The 19,457-nt window shown below is 48.2% G+C and overlaps 1 protein-coding gene across 5 annotated transcripts in view; it reads right to left on the reverse strand.

Annotated features, from left to right (window-relative positions):
- Positions 1 to 19,457, reverse strand: part of KCNH6 (potassium voltage-gated channel subfamily H member 6) — a 531,028-nt gene that overhangs the window by 79,130 nt on the left and 432,441 nt on the right. The window lies entirely within an intron of this gene.

The following is a 19,457-nucleotide window of genomic DNA, read 5'->3' on the forward strand; positions in this document are numbered from 1 at the left end:
ACACCAGCATGTTAGTGTAAAAAAATTAATTTTTTTTTACACTGACATGCTGGTGTTGACCTATACTTTTCATTTTCACAAGAGGTAAAAGGGAAAAAAGACCCTCTAAATTTTTAATGCAATTTCTCCCGAGTACGGAGATACCACATATGTGGGCGCAAAGTGCTCTGGGGGCGCACAACAAGGCCCAGAAGGAAGAGTGTACCATGTACATTTGAGGCGATTTGCACAGGGGTGGCTGATTGTTACAGCAGTTCTGACAAACGCAAAACAATAAATATCCATATGTGACCCCATTTTGGAAACTACACCCCTCACGGAATGTAATAAGGGGTGCAGTGAGCATTTACACCCCACTGGTGTATGACAGATTTTTGGAACAGTGGTCTGTGAAAATGAAAAATAAAATTTTTGATTTGCACAGTCCACTGTTTCAAATATCTGTCAAACGCCAGTGGGGTGTAAATGCTCACTGCACCCCTTATTAAATTCCATGAGGGGTATAGTTTCCAAAATGGTGTCACATGTGGGGGGGTCCACTGTTCTGGCACCATAGGGGCTTCCTAAATGGGACATGCCCCCCAAAAACCCTTTCAGAAAAACTCACTCTCCAAATCCCATTGTCGCTCCTTCCCTTCTGAGCCCTCTACTGCGCCCGCCGAACACTTTACATACGCATATGAGGTATTTCCTTACTCGAGAGAAATTGGGTTACAAATTTTAGGGTGATTTCTCTCCTTTTACCCCTTGTAAAAATTCAAAAATTGGGTCTACAAGAAAATGCGAGTGTAAAAAATGAAGATTTAGAATTTTCTCCTTCACTTTGCTGCTATTGCTGTGAAACACCTAAAGGGTTAAAACACTTACTGAATGTCATTTTGAATACTTTGGGGGGTGCAGTTTTTATAATGGGGTCATTTATGGGGTATTTCTAATATGAAGACCCTTAAAATCCACTTCCAACCTGAACTGGGCCCTGAAAAATTACGATTTTGAAAATCTTGAGAAAAATTGGAAAATTGCTGCGGAACTTTGAAGCCCTCTGGTGTCTTCCAAAAGTAAAAACTTGTCAATTTTTTTTATGCAAACACAAAGTAGACATATTGTATATGTGAATCAATATGTAATTTATTTGGAATATCCATTTTCCTTTCAAGCAGAGACTTTCAAAGTTAGAAAAATGCTAAATTTTCAAAATTTTCATGAAATTTTTAGATTTTTTTTGCCAAGAAAGGATGCAAATATCTGTGAAATTTTACCAATAACATAAAGTAGAATATGTCACGAAAAAACAATCTCGGAATCAGAATGATAAGTGAAAGCATTCCAGAGTTATTAATGTTTAAAGTGACAGTGGTCAGATTTTCAAAAAATGCCCAGGTCATGAAGGTGAAAATGGGCTGGGTCATGAAGGGGTTAATGATCACTGGCTCTGCAGTGTGGTGCGGACTATAGCTTAGTCTCTGCATTATACTTAATTATCCTAACTTTACTATTGCCAGTGCTCCTGAATTCTAGTGTCATTTGCACTAAAATGCTGTCTGACATGGCATGCCTCATTTATTATTTCAGAAAGTTTCAGAAACGTTTAAGACCCTTTTTTTGCTGGGTTCATAAAAAAAGGGAAAATGGCCTTGACAAAAGGGCTTTGGCTTTAGAAAATAGAAGCCCTAGCCTAAATGCTCTAAATGACTTTGCAAAGACCTGGCTCATTGGGAGAGTCAATCAGCACTCAGCTTAGGGCTAAGTTTCCACTTGGTTTTTTTCTGGCAGTTTTTGGATGTCTGCCACTGCAGTTTTTGAGCCAAAGTCAGAAGTGGATCCATAAAGGAGGAGAAGTGTAAGTCCATCCTTTATATGTCCTATTCCTTTTGAATATATTTCTGGCTTTGGCTCAAAAACTGCAGTGGCAGACATCCAAAAACTGCCAGAAAAAAAAACAAGTGGAAACTTAGCCTAGTAGGGACCCACACATTGCTCTAATTCAGGTAACACCAAATACGTTATCCTCCTGTAAAAACCCCCGTCATGAACTCCCATCAGAAAGTCCATAAAACGTCCGTCAAAAAATCCCACTCATGTCAATGAGATTTTGACCATCCTTTAGCATCAGTTATGTCCCGTTGTGACTAACGGTGCATGCACTAATTTGTGTCCTGTCAAAAATAACAGTGGTATAACGGTATGTTAAAATGTTAACATTGAAATCTAAGGGTGACGGATGTTCATAAATGACATGTTATTGTCCGTTTTTAATGTCCCGTTATTGCTACTGAGCCAGATACGTAACAGCTCACCCTGTTGTAGGCGCACGGACCTGGCGTGGACCTTGCCCAAAGATTTAGAAAGAAGGTAATGTGAAGCGTTTGACTCAGGAACAAATTCTTTATTATCTCGCCAGGGTAGACATACATGAACACAAAATAAGGTGATGCGTTTTGGCTTGCATTACGAAGCCTTAGTCAGTTATTGCTACTGAGCATGCTCAGTACAGCATCACAGGAAGTAACATGGAAATAAAATAATGGACATAAAATAACGGACTATAACAGGTGATAACGGATGGCACATGTCCGTTATTTAGACAGAATGTCCGTCAAATTTGGTCATCAGTTATCATCCATTGTATTCAGTTATTTCATCCATTTTTTCATGACCCTTTATTGCTGAATAACGGGTGTCAGAATACAGGAACATAATGACATAATGGTAGTGAGAAAGGGGCGGAACACAACGAACACTGCCGGGGCGGAACACAACGAACACTTCCGGGTCAGAACACAACGAACACTGACGGGTCCCGACAGACCCCATTTACTTGAATGGGGTCTGTCAGGGATTCGGTAGTTTAGTGGAGTTATCAAAGAAAAAAAATTGTGCAGTCCAACGGCAATGTGAACTGGGCCTAAGACAAAATGTATTAGTTTAGGCTGTTCAGCTGAAGGGATCGCCTGGATTAAACAGAATTGTTGCAAACTCCAAGCTCTGAGCATCGTTGTACCAGATTTCAGCTTTTTTCACAAACACAGTATTTTGGTCAGTATTCTGCATCAGTAGTCATAAGCCAACGCCAGAAGTTGAAAACAAACACAGATAATGTATAATTCAAAGATTTTTACTTCTTTGTGTTTTTGAGCCGTGCTGGGCTTTGGGTTTTATAAATATTAATGTACAACGTTGACCAAAATACTGTTGGGGAATTCTGTGAGAGGAATTCCGTGCAGTGAACATTAGCATCAGTGTGCATGGGTCTTCCGCAAGAACAATTCCGCCGCTGAAATTCTCCCACACAAAGAACATGTTCTTTCTTTGCGTGGAATTCCGTGAGCACTGCATAGCCGTCAATGGTGACGGCGCAGTGCCGCGCGGTCCTACTGCCAAAGTATTTTCGGCGGAGGCCACCAGATGTAATCTCTATTCGCGGAGTTCCGCGAGTGGAGATTCCGCAATGTGAACATAGAACTAATCCTAAAATGGCTTTTTTCAATATGTATTAAAGACATTTCTGTTTTCCCCAAAAATTTCAACTAAATATACAGACAGACTGAATTTTGCAACATACTGGATACAAGCCGTAAAGCGTGCGGTATGCAGTATAGGAGATAGCTTCTGCACTGGGTGCTGTGTAGGCGGGGACACACACTGCCTGTGCGAGCGCACGAAGCCTGCACACAAACAGTCAGTGCGGCTGCGATCTGCAGGGAAGAGCTTGCCAGCAGACTCACGTACTCACCCCTAGAGGGGCCGGCACCATAGGGAAGCATCGGTGGAGTAAGCAGAACGTTTCGGTCCCATGGAGTGCAGGGGAGCAGCAGAGTAGCGCTTGACAGTGGACAGGTGTCGGTGGAGTGCGGGGACCGGGGGGGGGGGGGGGGGGTGGGTTGGGTTGACAGGGGCGGTGCTTGGGGGGAACGTTTGTGGTTGGAGCAGCGCGCAACTAAGCATAGGCCGAACCTGGAGCCTCAATAGCAGGGGAGGGAGGAAGCGTGGGCCATATAGAGCATTGTTTCCCAGCTGGGTGCATCCGCTGTTGTAAAACTACAACTCCCAATATGCTCATGGCTGTCTGGGCATGCTGGGATTGGTAGTCTCTGGCCATATTACATGTTGCAGGTGTGGTGGCCCGGTACATGAGTTGTACCCTTGAACCCTAGCTGCCCTGTCAGGCTCCCTGCAGTGTCCCCCTTCTATATTCACTTGTATATATGTTATCCAGTGTATTATACCTGTAAAGTGTTATGTCTTTAAGAAAAGTTGTCATGTGATTGAATAGTTGTCATGTGATTGTAATCCAGTTAGGTATCAGTGACCATGTGACCTAAGGGTGACCTATGTGACCCCTTCTAGTCTCCCCCATATAAGTCCTGGGAGGAACTAGCTCACTCTCTTGATTTCCAGTTAAGTCTTTGCTGAGGTCCAGTGCAGTCAAGTCCTAAGAGTGTGTCTGGAGTCCAGAGGAGGCCTCAAGTCAACCACGCAGCCACAGGTCTACAAGTCCACTACCCCCAGGTCCCAGTCAGAGCCTGTTAAGCTACAAATGGGGTATAGTCAGTCTCAGACAAGTCAGTCAAAGTCAACCTATCTTCAGTCAGCGTGGTCTGCACCAAAATTGTCCCAGTCCACTACAAGTCCCCGCAAGCCCTAAGGTCTCTAAAGTCACTGGTCACCTCCATGGACCTGGCTAAGGTGTATAGACTATTCCACCTGTCTAACTCAGTAAAGCTACTGTTGTTCCGTAAGTTGGCATCTGAGTCATTATTGCCCCCGTGCCTAGCCCAGGATCCAGCGGTATACCTTCGGGTGGTATTGAGGATAAACCACACCCTGGCATCATGAATACAAGGGGTTAATGCCATCTGCCCCTAGGGTAATTCCATCTGCCCTGCATCACACCCTCTACCTCACAGGGCTATTGACTGGTCTGATGTGTATAGTCATTGCAGTAGTCTCCAAATTCTTTGCTGTTGCAAAACTACAACTCCCAGCATGCCCTGACAACTAGGGATGCACCGATATATCGGCGGCCGATACATATCGGCCGAAAATAGCTATTTCGGCAAAATGCAGAAACAACTAAAAATCTGCCGATAATGACCACCTCCCCTGCCCGCCCACAGCACAAGTTACAAACACTGCCAGTGGCAGAGGCACTCGTGGGCGGTGCAGGGGGGGGGGCGGCTGCAACATCGGGGGGGGGGGGGGGGGGGGGGTTGCGCTCTCCGGGATAGGATTAGGAATACTTCTTTTTATGTGCCCGGGCCGGCTCCCGTGTGTGGCTTTCACAACAGCTGGAGGCCCCCTGGTTTTTAGTATACAGTATTAGGTTTTATATGCTCTGGCCGGCCCCCGCCTGCAGCCACACACGGGAGCCGGCCCGGGCACATAAAAAGAAGTATTCCTAATCCTATCCCGGACATCCCTGTGTCCTGAAAAATATTTTCGGGACATAAGGATGTCCGGCGATCACTCACCATTCCCCGGCGTCCTCCTGCGATCCTCCTTCGCTTCTCCGCCTCTATGGTCGTACGCACGGGACGTCACTGACGTCCCGTGCGTACAACCATAGAGACGCAGGAGGACCGCAGGATCGTCGCGGGAGAACGCACGCCGGCCGGGACCTGGTAAGTGACCGAGTCATCTTCTTCAGTGTTCCGGTCACAGCTGGAGCGGTGACCGGATCACTGTGGGGGCAGCAGTACAGACATACAGCCTCCAGCCATACACTGTATATGGCTGGAAGCTGTATGTCTGTGGGGTGGGGGAACTGCTGACCTAATGTGGGGGGGAGCTGCGTACAAATGTGTGTGTGTGTGTGTGGGGGGGGGAGCTGCCTAATATTGTGGGGGGGGGGAGCTGCCTGATATTGTGGGGGGTGGGGGGGGGGTTGGAAGCTGCCTGATATTGTGGTGGGGGGGGGGGGGGAAGCTGCCTGATATTGTGGGGGGGGGGGGGGGGAGCTGCCTGATATTGTGGGGGGGGGGGAGCTGCCTGATATTGTGGGGGGGGGGGAAGCTGCCTGATATTGTGGGGGGGGGGGGGGGGGGAAGCTGCCTGATACTGATATTGTGGGGGGGGGGGGAAAGCTGCCTGATATTGTGTGTGTGTGGGGGGGGGGGAAGTTGCCTGATATTGTGGGGGGGGGGGGGGTTTAAGCTGCCTGATATTATGGGGGGGGGGAGCTGCCTAATATTGTTGGGGGGAGCTGCCTAATATTGTTGGGGGGAGCTGCCTAATATTGTGGGGGGGGGAGCTGCCTAATATTGTGGGGGGGGGGGAGCTGCCTAATATTGTTGGGGGGAGCTGCCTACAAATGTGGGGGGAGCTGCCTAATATTGTGGGGGGAGCTGCCTAATATTGTGGGGGGAGCTGCCTAATATTGTTGGGGGGAGCTGCCTGATATTGTGGGGGGGAGCTGCCTGATATTGTGGGGGGGGGGCTGCCTGATATTGTGGGGGGGGGGGGGCTGCCTAATATTGTTGGGGGGAGCTGCCTAATATTGTTGGGGGGAGCTGCCTAATATTGTGGGGGGGGGGAGCTGCCTGATATTGTGGGGGGGGGGGGGGAGCTGCCTACAAATGTGGGGGGGGCTGCCTAGTATTGTTGGGGGGAGCTGCCTAATATTGTGTGGGAACTGCCTACTATTGTTGGGGGGAGCTGCCTACTATTGTGGGGGAAATGCTGACCTAATGTGGGGGGAGCTGCCTAATATTGTGTGGGAACTGCCTACTATTGTGGGGGAAATGCTGACCTAATTTGGGAACCTGCCTACTGTTGTGGGGGAGCTGCCTACTATTGTGGGGGAGCTGCCTACTATTGTGGGGGAGCTGCCTACTATTGTGGGGGAACTCCCGACCTAATGTGGGGGAGCTGGCAATCTAATGTGGGGGAGCTGGCAATCTAATGTGGGGGAATCTAATCTAATGAGCGGAGCGCTGCATTTTACCAGAAGACGGGGAGAAGTCATTTTCGGTATCGGTTTCGGCCGGACATTTTTTTTAATTTCGGTTTCGTTTCGGTTCTGAAATTTCCATTTCGGTGCACCTCTACTGACAACCGCAGGCTGTCAGGGCATGCTGGGAGTCGTAGTTTTGCAGTAGCAGGTTGAGAAACACTAAACAGTTATCTCCAAACTGTACCTCCAGCTGTTACAAAACTACAACTCCCAGCATGCCCTGACAGTGTGGACATGATGGGAATTGTAGTTTTGCTAATGCTAGGGGAGATGTAACCATCTGCCTGCTCATATCTCCCCTAGCATTAGCGAAACTACAACTCCAAGCATTCCCTGACATTGAGAACTGTTACGCCGAGCGCTCCGGGTCCCCGCTGCTCCCCGGAGCGCTCGCAGCATCCTCTCATTCGCAGCGCCCCGGTCAGACCTGCTGACGGGGTGCGCTGCAATATCACTCCCAGCCGGGATGCGATTCGCGATGCGGGAGGCGCCCGCTCGCGATGTGCATCCCGGCTCCCGTACCTGACCCGTTCCCCGTCTGTCTTGTCCCGGCGCGCGCGGCCCCGCTCCTTAGGGCGCGCGCGCGCCGGGTCTCTGCAATTTAAAGGGCCACTGCGCCACTGATTGGCGCAGCAGGCTTAATCAGTATGTTCACCTGTGAACTCCCTACTTATACCTCACTTCCCCTGCACTCCCTCGCCGGATCTTGTTGCCATTGTGCCAGTGAAAGCGTTCCCTTGTGTGTTCCTAGCCTGTGTTCCAGACCTCCTGCCGTTGCCCCTGACTACGATCCTTGCTGCCTGCCCTGACCTTCTGCTACGTCCAACCTTGCTCTTGTCTACTCCCTTGTACCACGCTTATCTTCAGCAGTCAGAGAGGTTGAGCCGTTGCTGGTGGATACGACCTGGTTGCTACCGCCGCTGCAAGACCATCCCGCTTTGCGGCGGGCTCTGGTGAATACCAGTAGCAACTTAGAACCGGTCCACCAACACGGTCCACGCCAATCCCTCTCTGGCACAGAGGATCCACCTCCAGCCAGCCGATTCGTGACAGTAGATCCGGCCATGGATCCCGCTGAAGTCAGTTGTCGCCGACCTCACCACGGTGGTCGCCCAGCAGTCGCAACAGATAGCGCAACAAGGCCACCAGCTGTCTCAACTGACCGTGATGCTACAGCAGCTATTACCACAGCTCCAGCAATCTTCTCCTCCGCCTGCTCCTGCACCTCCTCCGCAGCGAGTGGCCGCTTCCATCCTTCGATTGTCCTTACCGAATAAATTTGATGGGGACTCTAAGTTTTGCCGTGGCTTTCTTTCGCAATGTTCCCTGCACTTGGAGATGATGTCGGACCAGTTTCCTACTGAAAGGTCTAAGGTGGCTTTCGTAGTCAGCCTTCTGTCTGGGAAAGCTCTGTCATGGGCCACACCGCTCTGGGACCGCAATGACCCTGTCACTGCCTCTGTACACTCCTTCTTCACGGAGATTCGAAGTGTCTTTTAGGAACCTGCCCGAGCCTCTTCTGCTGAGACTGCCCTGCTGAACCTGGTCCAGGGTAATTCTTCTGTTGGCGAGTATGCCATCCAATTCCGTCCTCTTGCCTCCGAATTATCCTGGAATAACGAGGCCCTGTGCGCGACCTTTAAAAAAGGCCTATCCAGCAACATTAAAGATGTGCTGGCCGCACGAGAAATTCCTGCTAAACTGCATGAACTTATTCATCTTGCCACCCGCATTGACATGCGTTTTTCCGAAAGGCGTCAGGAGCTCCGCCAGGATATGGACTTTGTTCGCACGAGAAGGTTTTTCTCCCCGGCTCCTCTCTCCTCTGGTCCTCTGCAATCCGTTCCTGTGCCTCCCGCCGTGGAGGCTATGCAAGTTGACGGGTCTCGCTTGACACCTCAAGAGAGGACACGACGCCGCATGGAGAATCTTTGCCTGTACTGTGCCGGTACCGAACATTTCTTGAAGGATTGTCCTATCCGTCCTCCCCGCCTGGAAAGATGTATGCTGACTCCGCACAAAGATGAGACAGCTCTTAATGTGAACTCTGCTTCTCCACGCCTTACTGTGCCTGTGCGGATATCTTCTTCTACCTTCTCCTTCTCTGCTATGGCCTTCTTGGATTCCGGATCTGCAGGAAATTTTATTTTGGCCTCTCTCATCAACAGGTTCAGCATCCCTGTGACCAGTCTCGCCAGACCCCTCTACATCAATTCTGTTAACAATGAAAGATTGGACTGTACCGTGGGTTACCGCACGGAACCTCTCCTACTGTGCATCGGACCCCATCACGAAAAAATTGAATTTTTGGTCCTCTCCAACTGCACTTCTGAAATTCTTCTTGGATTACCGTGGCTTCAACGCCATTCCCCAACCCTTGATTGGTCCACAGGAGAAATCAAGAACTGGGGTGCTTCTTGTCACAGGGACTGTCTTAAACCGGTTCCCAGTGCTCCCTGTCGTGACCCTGTGGTTCCCCCGGTATCCGGTCTTCCTAAGGCTTATATGGACTATGCTCATGTTTTTTGCAAAAAGCAAGCAGAGACTTTACCTCCTCACAGGCCTTATGACTGTCCTATTGACCTCCTCCCGGGTACTACTCCACCCCGGGGCAGAATCTATCCTCTGTCTGCTCCAGAGACTCTAGCCATGTCGGAGTACATCCAGGAGAATTTAAAAAAGGGGTTTATCCGCAAGTCCTCCTCTCCTGCCGGAGCTGGATTTTTTTTTGTGTCCAAAAAAGATGGCTCCCTACGCCCTTGCATTGATTACCGCGGACTTAATAAAATCACGGTAAAAAACCGCTACCCCTTACCTCTTATCTCGGAACTCTTTGATCGCCTACAAGGCGCCCACATCTTTACCAAACTGGACTTAAGAGGTGCTTATAATCTCATTCGCATCAGGGAGGGGGACGAATGGAAGACTGCATTTAACACCAGAGATGGACACTTTGAGTATCTGGTCATGCCCTTTGGCCTGTGCAACGCCCCTGCCGTCTTCCAAGACTTTGTTAATGAAATTTTTCGTGATCTCCTATATTCCTGTGTTGTGGTTTATCTGGACGATATTCTGATTTTTTCTGCCAACTTAGAAGAACACCGCCAGCATGTCCGCATGGTTCTTCAGAGACTTCGGGACAATCAACTTTATGCCAAAATGGAGAAATGTCTCTTTGAATGTCAATCTCTTCCTTTCCTAGGATACTTGGTCTCTGGCCAGGGACTACAAATGGACCCAGATAAACTTTCTGCCGTCTTAGATTGGCCACGCCCCTCCGGACTCCGTGCTATCCATTGTTTTTTGGGGTTCGCCAATTATTACAGACAATTCATTCCACACTTCTCCACTATTGTGGCCCCTATCGTGGCTTTAACCAAGAAAAATGCCAATCCTAAGTTCTGGTCTCCCCAAGCGGAAGACACATTTAAACATCTCTAGTCTGCCTTTTCTTCTGCTCCCGTGCTCTCCAGACCTGACCCATCTAAACCCTTTCTATTGGAGGTAGATGCCTCCTCTGTGGGAGCTGGAGCTGTCCTTCTACAAAAAAATTCTTCCGGGCATGCTATTACTTGTGGGTTTTTTTCTAGGACCTTCTCTCCGGCGGAGAGAAACTACTCCATTGGTGATCGAGAACTACTGGCCATTAAATTGGCGCTTGAGGAATGGAGGCACCTGCTGGAGGGATCAAAATTTCCAGTTATCATATACACTGATCACAAGAATCTCTCCTATCTCCAGTCTGCCCAACGACTGAACCCTCGCCAGGCTAGGTGGTCGTTGTTCTTTGCCCGTTTTAACTTTGAAATCCATTTTCGCCCTGCTGACAAGAACATTAGGGCCGATGCCCTCTCTCGTTCTTCTGATGCCTCTGAAGTAGAGGTCTCTCCGCAACATATCATTCCTCCGGACTGTCTGATCTCCACTTCTCCAGCTTCCATCAGGCAAACTCCTCCAGGGAAGACCTTCGTTTCTCCACGCCAGCGTCTCGGGATTCTCAAATGGGGACACTCCTCCCACCTCGCAGGCCATGCGGGCATCAAAAAATCCTTGCAACTCATCTCTCGATTTTATTGGTGGCCGACTCTGGAGACTGATGTTGTTGATTTCGTGCGGGCCTGTACTGTCTGTGCCCGGGATAAGACTCCTCGCCAAAAGCCTGCTGGTCTTCTTCATCCTCTGCCTGTTCCTGAACAGCCTTGGTCACAGATTGGTATGGACTTTATTACGGACTTGCCCTCATCCCGTGGCAACACAGTTGTTTGGGTGGTCGTTGATCGATTTTCCAAGATGGCACATTTTATTCCTCTTCCTGGTCTTCCTTCAGCGCCTCAGTTGGCAAAGCAATTTTTTGTACACATTTTTCGCCTTCACGGTTTGCCCACGCATATCGTCTCGGATAGAGGCGTCCAATTCTTGTCTAAATTCTGGAGGGCCCTCTGTAAACAGCTCAAGATCAAATTAAACTTCTCTTCTTCTTATCATCCCCAATCCAATGGGCAAGTAGGAAGAATTAATCAGGTCCTGGGTGACTATTTACGGCATTTTGTTTCCTCCCGCCAGGATGACTGGGCAGATCTTCTACCATGGGCCGAATTCTCATACAACTTCAGAGTCTCCGAATCTTCTGCTAAATCCCCATTTTTCGTGGTGTGCGGCCGTCACCCTCTTCCTCCCCTCCCTACTCCCTTGCCTTCTGGTTTGCCCGCTGTGGATGAAGTGACTCGTGATCTTTCCACCATTTGGAAAGAAACCCAAAATTCTCTTTTACAGGCTTCATCCCGGATGAAAAGATTTGCTGATAAAAAAAGAAGAACTCCCCCCATTTTTGCTCCCGGAGACAAGGTATGGCTCTCCGCTAAATATGTCCGCTTTCGTGTCCCCAGTTACAAACTGGGACCACGCTATCTTGATCCTTTCAAAATCTTGTGCCAGATTAACCCTGTCTCTTACAAACTCCTTCTTCCTCCTTCTCTCCGTATTCCCAATGCCTTCCATGTCTCTCTCCTTAAACCACTCATCATTAACCGCTTCTCTCCCAAAGTTGTTTCTCCCACTCCTGTTTTCGGTTCATCTGACGTCTTCTCCGTGAAGGAGATTCTGGCCTCCAAGACTGTCAGAGGTAAAAGATTTTTTTTAGTGGATTGGGAAAACTGTGGCCCAGAGGAGAGATCCTGGGAACCTGAGGACAACATCCTAGACAAAAGTCTTATCCTCAGGTTCTCAGGCCCCAAGAAGAGGGGGAGACCCAAGGGGGGGGGTACTGTTACGCCGAGCGCTCCGGGTCCCCGCTCCTCCCCGGAGCGCTCGCAGCATCCTCTCATTCGCAGCGCCCCGGTCAGACCTGCTGACCGGGTGCGCTGCAATATCACTCCCAGCCGGGATGCGATTCGCGATGCGGGAGGCGCCCGCTCGCGATGCGCATCCCGGCTCCCGTACCTGACCGGTTCCCCGTCTGTCTTGTCCCGGCGCGTGCGGCCCCGCTCCTTAGGGCGCGCACGCGCCGGGTCTCTGCAATTTAAAGGGCCACTGCGCCACTGATTGGCGCAGCAGGCTTAATCAGTATGTTCACCTGTGCACTCCCTACTTATACCTCACTTCCCCTGCACTCCCTCGCCGGATCTTGTTGCCATTGTGCCAGAGAAAGCGTTCCCTTGTGTGTTCCTAGCCTGTGTTCCAGACCTCCTGCCGTTGCCCCTGACTACGATCCTTGCTGCCTGCCCTGACCTTCTGCTACGTCCGACCTTGCTCTTGTCTACTCCCTTGTACCGCGCTTATCTTCAGCAGTCAGAGAGGTTGAGCCGTTGCTGGTGGATACGACCTGGTTGCTACCGCCGCTGCAAGACCATCCCGCTTTGCGGCGGGCTCTGGTGAATACGAGTAGCAACTTAGAACCGGTCCACCAACACGGTCCACGCCAATCCCTCTCTGGCACAGAGGATCCACCTCCAGCCAGCCGATTCGTGACAAAAACATGCTGGAAGTTGTAGTTTTGATTATGCTAAGGGAGATGCTAGGGGAGATGTGAGCAGACAGCCTACTGAGGGAGGGGGCGGAGACCTGCACAGTGAGGCCACGCCCCCTCCCTTGGAGAGGAATTCAAGCAAGTTAGCAACAATAAAAGTGTAACAAAATAAATAAAGGTGCTAGACACATAAAAATTAGGTCAGGATTAGGTAATGAGTAATGGATTGAAAAAAAATTAAAAAATATTTTTTGGGGTGGAGGATCTGACCGATACGCTTTAAGCCTGTAGCTTGCAGCTAGTCAGAAATGTTGCACCCTGGCTAAGACAGTGTCCTGCAGTAAGAGGAGGAGCCAAAGTGGAAGGGCTATTTACTAGTGTACTATTGGGGGATCTAATTACTGTGTTCGGGCACTATTATTGGCTATCTACTGTAAGGAAGAACTACTGGGGTGGCTCACTACTGTAAGGGGGCACTAGTGGGGTCTAACTACCTGTGAGGATACTGGTGTGGAGGCTGACAGTGTGAGTTACTACTAGAGCTAACTACTGTGTGGGGCAAAATAGGGGGCAACTACTGTGTGAAGGGAGTATTACCAGAGGTGAATACTGTGTGGGTGACTATTAGGGGGTAACTACTGTGTTCGGGCACTAATGGGGGCTATCTTCTGTGAAGGGGCACTAGTAAGTTGACTAACTACTGTGCGGGGCACTATTAGGGGGGCTAATTATTATGTGTGGGCACAATTAAGAGAGCTAACTCTTGGACATATTGGTCTTGATATAATGGGTTTTGGTTAGTAACAGTATGTTATTACTATGTATGGGATAATACTTGTTCCTAGTATACTGGTATTTCGTAAATGCATGACTCTTACAGGTATACAGTAAAGAGGTATACAGAATCTGCTGTTCTGTAAACCTGCCCATCCTGTGTGGCGTTTCTATTCCAGTGTCCCCCTGGGTCCACATCCCTCCTAAGGACTATAACCTCTCCAGTTATAAGTTGGTTAATCTAAGTGTTTGTCCCTTTAAATAATGTTCTTAGTAACCAAGGGGAGTATGCAAGGTGAACAGGTGGCTTATCAGTGACCAATGGGATCTCTCTAAACTGTCCCCCTTATATAGTGAGGTCAGGGTTCAGCTCACTCTCTTGAGCTCTAGCACTCTTGCAGCTGAGGTACAGTGAAGACAAGTCTGAGGAGTCTGTGGAGTGTTCCTGAAGGAGGCCTGAGGCTTAGTCCAGCCACCATGCTTCTACTTCAAGTTCACCCCTACACAGTGGATGAAAGTCAAAGTCAACGGTAGGATCTAAACATAGTGAGGATTCCTCTGAAGTCCAGTCCAAGTAGTCATGTCAAGTCTGTCAAATACAAAATTCAAGCATGACTGCATCAATCTATATAATTACAACCACAAGTCCCAGCAAGCTGATAAGCTTCCCTAAGTTCACCTGCTGTTTGGACTTTAACACCTTGTCTACCTCAGTAAAGCATACCAGTTAACCGTGACCTTGCGTTGGAGTGATAATTTGCCCCGTGCCTGGCACAGGTGAAGCTGGTCTACCTCGGGTGGTGTACAGGACAACCACGTCCTGGCATAACGATCACAAAAGGTTAATAACATCTGCCCTTCCATATCCATCACCACAAGCGCATTTGGCTGTTGACCTTTATCTAGCAAAAGAGAGTTATTTGTGTATAGTTAAAACTTAACTTTTAATAGTATTTGTTAAAATCCAATCCCCAAGCATTACAGACTTATATAAAGTAAAAATAATATACAGGTGCCAAAGTAATATAGTATTATCACTGATATGTAACTGGGGCGCTCACCCTAAAAAGGGACAACCTCAGTACCTTAGCTACCTGGGCCTCTATGCAGTAGGTCCTGAATGCTTGTACATAGAAGCACTCGCCCTAATAAGGGTACCCACATTCCTGACACTAGCCTGGTAATCCTTATGGCAGTTAACTTGTTCCTAACCTCATCAGACTATGTCCAACACGTTTCATTATGAACAGCCCGGGGCCTATGGTACAGTTAATCTGACCCTGTGAGGAATTGTAACATAAACTATAAAGTTGTATAATTTTTCATCATGTTTACATTCACAAAACTGAAATACATCAAGAAGCTATAAGTTTACACGATTCTGAAGAGATAACTCTAGTCTTTGAAGTTGAAGGATGGAACAGGTTCCAAAATGCTAGTATGATGTAATATTAAAGGGGTTATCCACCATAAGGTGATTTTAGAACTTACCTGCCAGACAGTAATGGACATGCTTAGGAAGGATCTGTGTTTGTCTTGGAACTAGATTGCTATGTTGTAAGATTACCATAGCACTGTGGCTATCTTATTGTGAACGGGCTATTTCCTGTTTGAGTTCATTCTCTTAAACTAAATTCCCATAATCCCCCACCCATTGAAACAAACCTATGATCCCTTTAACTGGTTAACGACCAAGGACGTGTATACATGTGCAGGCTCCCGACTCGAGCCCGCGTCATACCAGCTGACCCTCAGCTGATTCTTGTAGCTGAGGGTCGGTGTTAACCTCTTAAGTCTCTGACGGCCCCGAACAGCCAGAGCCTGCAGGGGTGAGGTGGCACTGGTGCCACCTCACGATCGCCCTGATTCGTCGGCGTCCATGTTGGGATCGGGGCCCCAGGAGCGACGGCGGCGGCGATAGAGCAGCAGCAGGAGGTGAGTTACAGCCTCCTGCTGTTGCTTAGCAACAGCTCCCAGCATGCAAAAAGGGCATGCTGGGAGCTGTAGTTATGCAACAGCAGGAGGCAGACCACCACAACTCCCAGCATTCCCTTATGGGCATGCTGCGACTTATGGTTTTGCAACAGCTGGAGGCACATTTTTTCTATGGAAAAGAGTACCTTCAGCTGTTGTATAACTACAACTCCCAGCTTGCACAAACAGCTAAAGTGCATGCTGGGAGTTGTAGTGGTGCATCTGCTGGTTGCATAACTACAACTCCCAGCATGCCCGTTTGCTGTCGGTGACTGCTGAGAGTTGTAGTTTTGCAACAGCTGAAGGCACACTGGTTGTGAAACTTAGAGTTTTTTTTTTACCTAACTCAGTGTTTCACGACCGGTGTGCCTCCAGCTGTTGCAAACTACAACTCCCAGCAGTCACCTTACACCATGCACCGTACATGCTGGGAGTTGTAGTTTTGCAACAGCTGGAGGCACACTGGTTTTGAAACACTGAGTAAGGTCACAAACTCCGTGATACATAACCAGTGTGCCTACAGCTGTTGCAAAACTAAAACTCTCAGCATGTACAGTCTGTCAGCGCATGCTGGGAGTTGTAGTTTTGCAACAGCTGGATGTCCCCCGCAATTTTAATGTACAGGGTACACTCACATGGGCGGAGGCTTACAGTAAGTATCGGGCTGCAAGTTTGAGCTGCAGCAAATTTTCTGCAACAGCTCAAACTGCCAGCGAGAAACTACTGTGAACCCCCGCCCGTGCGACTGTACCCTAAAAACACTACACTACACTAACACAAAAAATAAAATAAAAAGTAAAAAAACACTACATATACACATACCCCTACACAGCCCCCCTCCCCTCCCCAATAAAAATGAAAAACTTCTGGTACGCCACGGTTTCCAAAACGGAGCCTCCAGCTGTTGCAAAACAACAACTCCCAGTATTGTCGGACAGCCGTTGAATGTCCAGGCATGCTGGGAGTTTTGCAACAGCTGGAGGCACCCTGTTTGGGAATCACTGGCGTAGAATACCCCTATGTCCACCCCTATGCAATCCCTAATTTAGGCCTCAAATGCGCATGGCGCTCTCACTTTGGAGCCCTGTCGTATTTCAAGGCAACAGTTAAAGGTCACATATGGGGTATCGCCGTACTCGGGAGAAATTGGGCTTCAAATTTTGGGGGGTATTTTCTGCTTTTACCCTTTTTAAAAATGTAAAGTTTTTGGGAAAAGAAGCATTTTAGGTAAAAATTTTTTATTTTTTTTTACATATGCAAAAGTCGTGAAACACCTGTGGGGTATTAAGGTTCACATTACCCCTTGTTACGTTCCCCGAGGGGTCTAGTTTCCAAAATGGGATGCCATGTGGGGTTTTTTGCTGTTCTGGCAACATAGGGGCTTCCTAAAGGTGACATGCCCCCCAAAAACCATTTGACGCTTCTTCCCTTCTGAGCCCTCTACTGCGCCCGCTGAACAATTAACATAGACATATGAGGTATGTGCTTACTCGAGAGAAATTGGGTTTCAAACACAAGTAAAAATTTTCTCCTTTTTACCCCTTGCAAAAATTCAAAAAATTGGGTCTACAAGAACATGCGAGTGTAAAAAATGAAGATTGTGAATTTTCTCCTTCACTTTGCTGCTATTCCTGTGAAACCCGTAAAGGGTTAAAACGCTTACTGAATGTCATTTTGAATACTTTGGGGGGTGTAGTTTTTATAATGGGGTAATTTATGGGGTATTTATAATATGAAGACCCTTCAAATCCACTTCAAACCTGAACTGGTCCCTGAAAAAAAGCGAGTTTCAAAATTTTGTGAAAAATTGGAAAATTGCTGCGAAACTTTGAAGCCCTCTGGTGTCTTCCAAAAGTAAAAACTCATAAGTTTTATGATGCAAACATAAAGTAGACATATTGTATATGTGAATAAAAAAAAATTATTTGGAATATCCATTTTCCTTACAAGCAGAGAGCTTCAAAGTTAGAAAAATGCAAAATTTTCAAACTTTTCATCAAATTTGGGGATTTTTCACCAAGAAAGGATGCAAGTTACCAAAATTTTTTACCACTACGTTAAAGTAGAATATGTCACGAAAAAACAATCTCGGAATCAGAATGATAACTAAAAGCATTCCAGAGTTATTAATGTTTAAAGTGACAGTGGTCAGAATTGCAAAAAATGGCCGAGTCCTTAAGGTGAAAAAGGGCTCAGTCCTTAAGGGGTTAATAGCCAACATGCGGCGCTCGCCGACGGCGGCTATTAACCCTTTAAATTGCTGCTGTCAAAGCTGTCAGCGGCGTCTAAAGAACCCTGTAAACTCTCCCTGGTGGTCCAGTGGGGTTGATTCGGAGCTAGCCGGAGGGCTTACCTCTCCTTCCATGGCAGCTGCTGCGCTGAGAACGGAAAAGCCTGGCAGGACCAGGCTATTTCAATCGAGCGCAGAGCACATAGATCACTGCGGTTCTATGGAACCACATTGATCTGCATGAGGAACCACATGATTCCTCCTAAAAGTCCCCTAAATGTCCAAACTAAAAAAAATATAATGTTAATTAAACGGCAAATTCTCAAAATTGTGTATTTTTGTATACCCTAAAAAATGTATAAAAAGTGATCAAAAAGTCTGATCAAAGCAATCATGGTACCGATAAAAACTTCAGACCACAGCGCAAAAAATGAGCCCTTCTATCACTCCGTATACAGAAAACTAAAAAAGTTATAGGGGTCAGAATAGGACAAATTTTGGTGCATATAGTTATAATTTGTTTTTAAGTAGTAAAATAAAGAAAACCTACCGTATATACTCGAGTATAAGCCGACCCGAATATAAGCCGGGGCCCCTAATTTCACCCCAAAAACCCGGAAAAAGTTATTGACTCGACTATAAGCATAGGGTGGGAAATACATCATCCCCCCATGTAATCATCCAGACCCCCATCATCATCCCCCCCTTCATCATCACCGCCTGTCAATCCCTTCACCAGTGGTCTTCAACCTGCAGACATCCAGATGTTGCAAAACTACAACTCCCAGCATGCCCGGACAGCCATCGGCTGTCTGGGCATGCTGGGAGTTGTAGTTTTGAAACCAATGGAGGTCCGCAGGTTGAAGACCACTGCAGCCTTCGTCATCATCCCCCCCCTTCATTATCATTACCGCCTGTCAATCCCTTCATCAGTGGTCTTCAACCTGCGGACCTCCAGATGTTGCAAAACTACAACTCCCAGCATGCCCGGACAGCCAACGGCTGTCTGGGCATGCTGGGAGTTGTAGTTTTGAAACCTCCGGAGGTCCGCAGGTTGAAGACCACTGCGGCCTTCGTCATCATCCAGCCCCCCCCCCCCCCACCACCAACTTTTTGTTTTGTACTCACCTCCCTGGGCTCCCTGTACTCACCTTCCCTGGGCGGGAAGTTAGGGTGAGCTGGTCCTAGTGACGTTGCCTTGACGACGATGCACAGGGACGTTGCGCATGAAAGTCCCTGTGCGTAGTCATCAAGGCAACGTCACTAGTCCGGGGCAGGCCCAAAGCGCGGAGAAGAGGGCCCCCCCTTTTAAAATGGACAGCCCGCAATGACTAACCCTCCCCACCGGACCAGCTCACCCTAACTTCCCGCTGAGGGGAGGTGAGTACAAAACAAAAGGGGGGGGGGGGGGCTAGATGATGACGAAGGCTGCATTGGTCTTCAACCTGCAGACCTCCAGAGGTTTCAAAACTACAACACCCAGCATGCTGGGAGTTGTAGTTTTGCAACATTGGGAGTTCTGCAGGTTGAAGACCACTGAGAAGGGATTGACAGGCGGAGAG

Source organism: Hyla sarda, chromosome 12 (assembly GCF_029499605.1).
Source record: "Hyla sarda isolate aHylSar1 chromosome 12, aHylSar1.hap1, whole genome shotgun sequence".
In the NCBI taxonomy this organism is placed as follows: Eukaryota; Metazoa; Chordata; class Amphibia; order Anura; family Hylidae; genus Hyla; species Hyla sarda.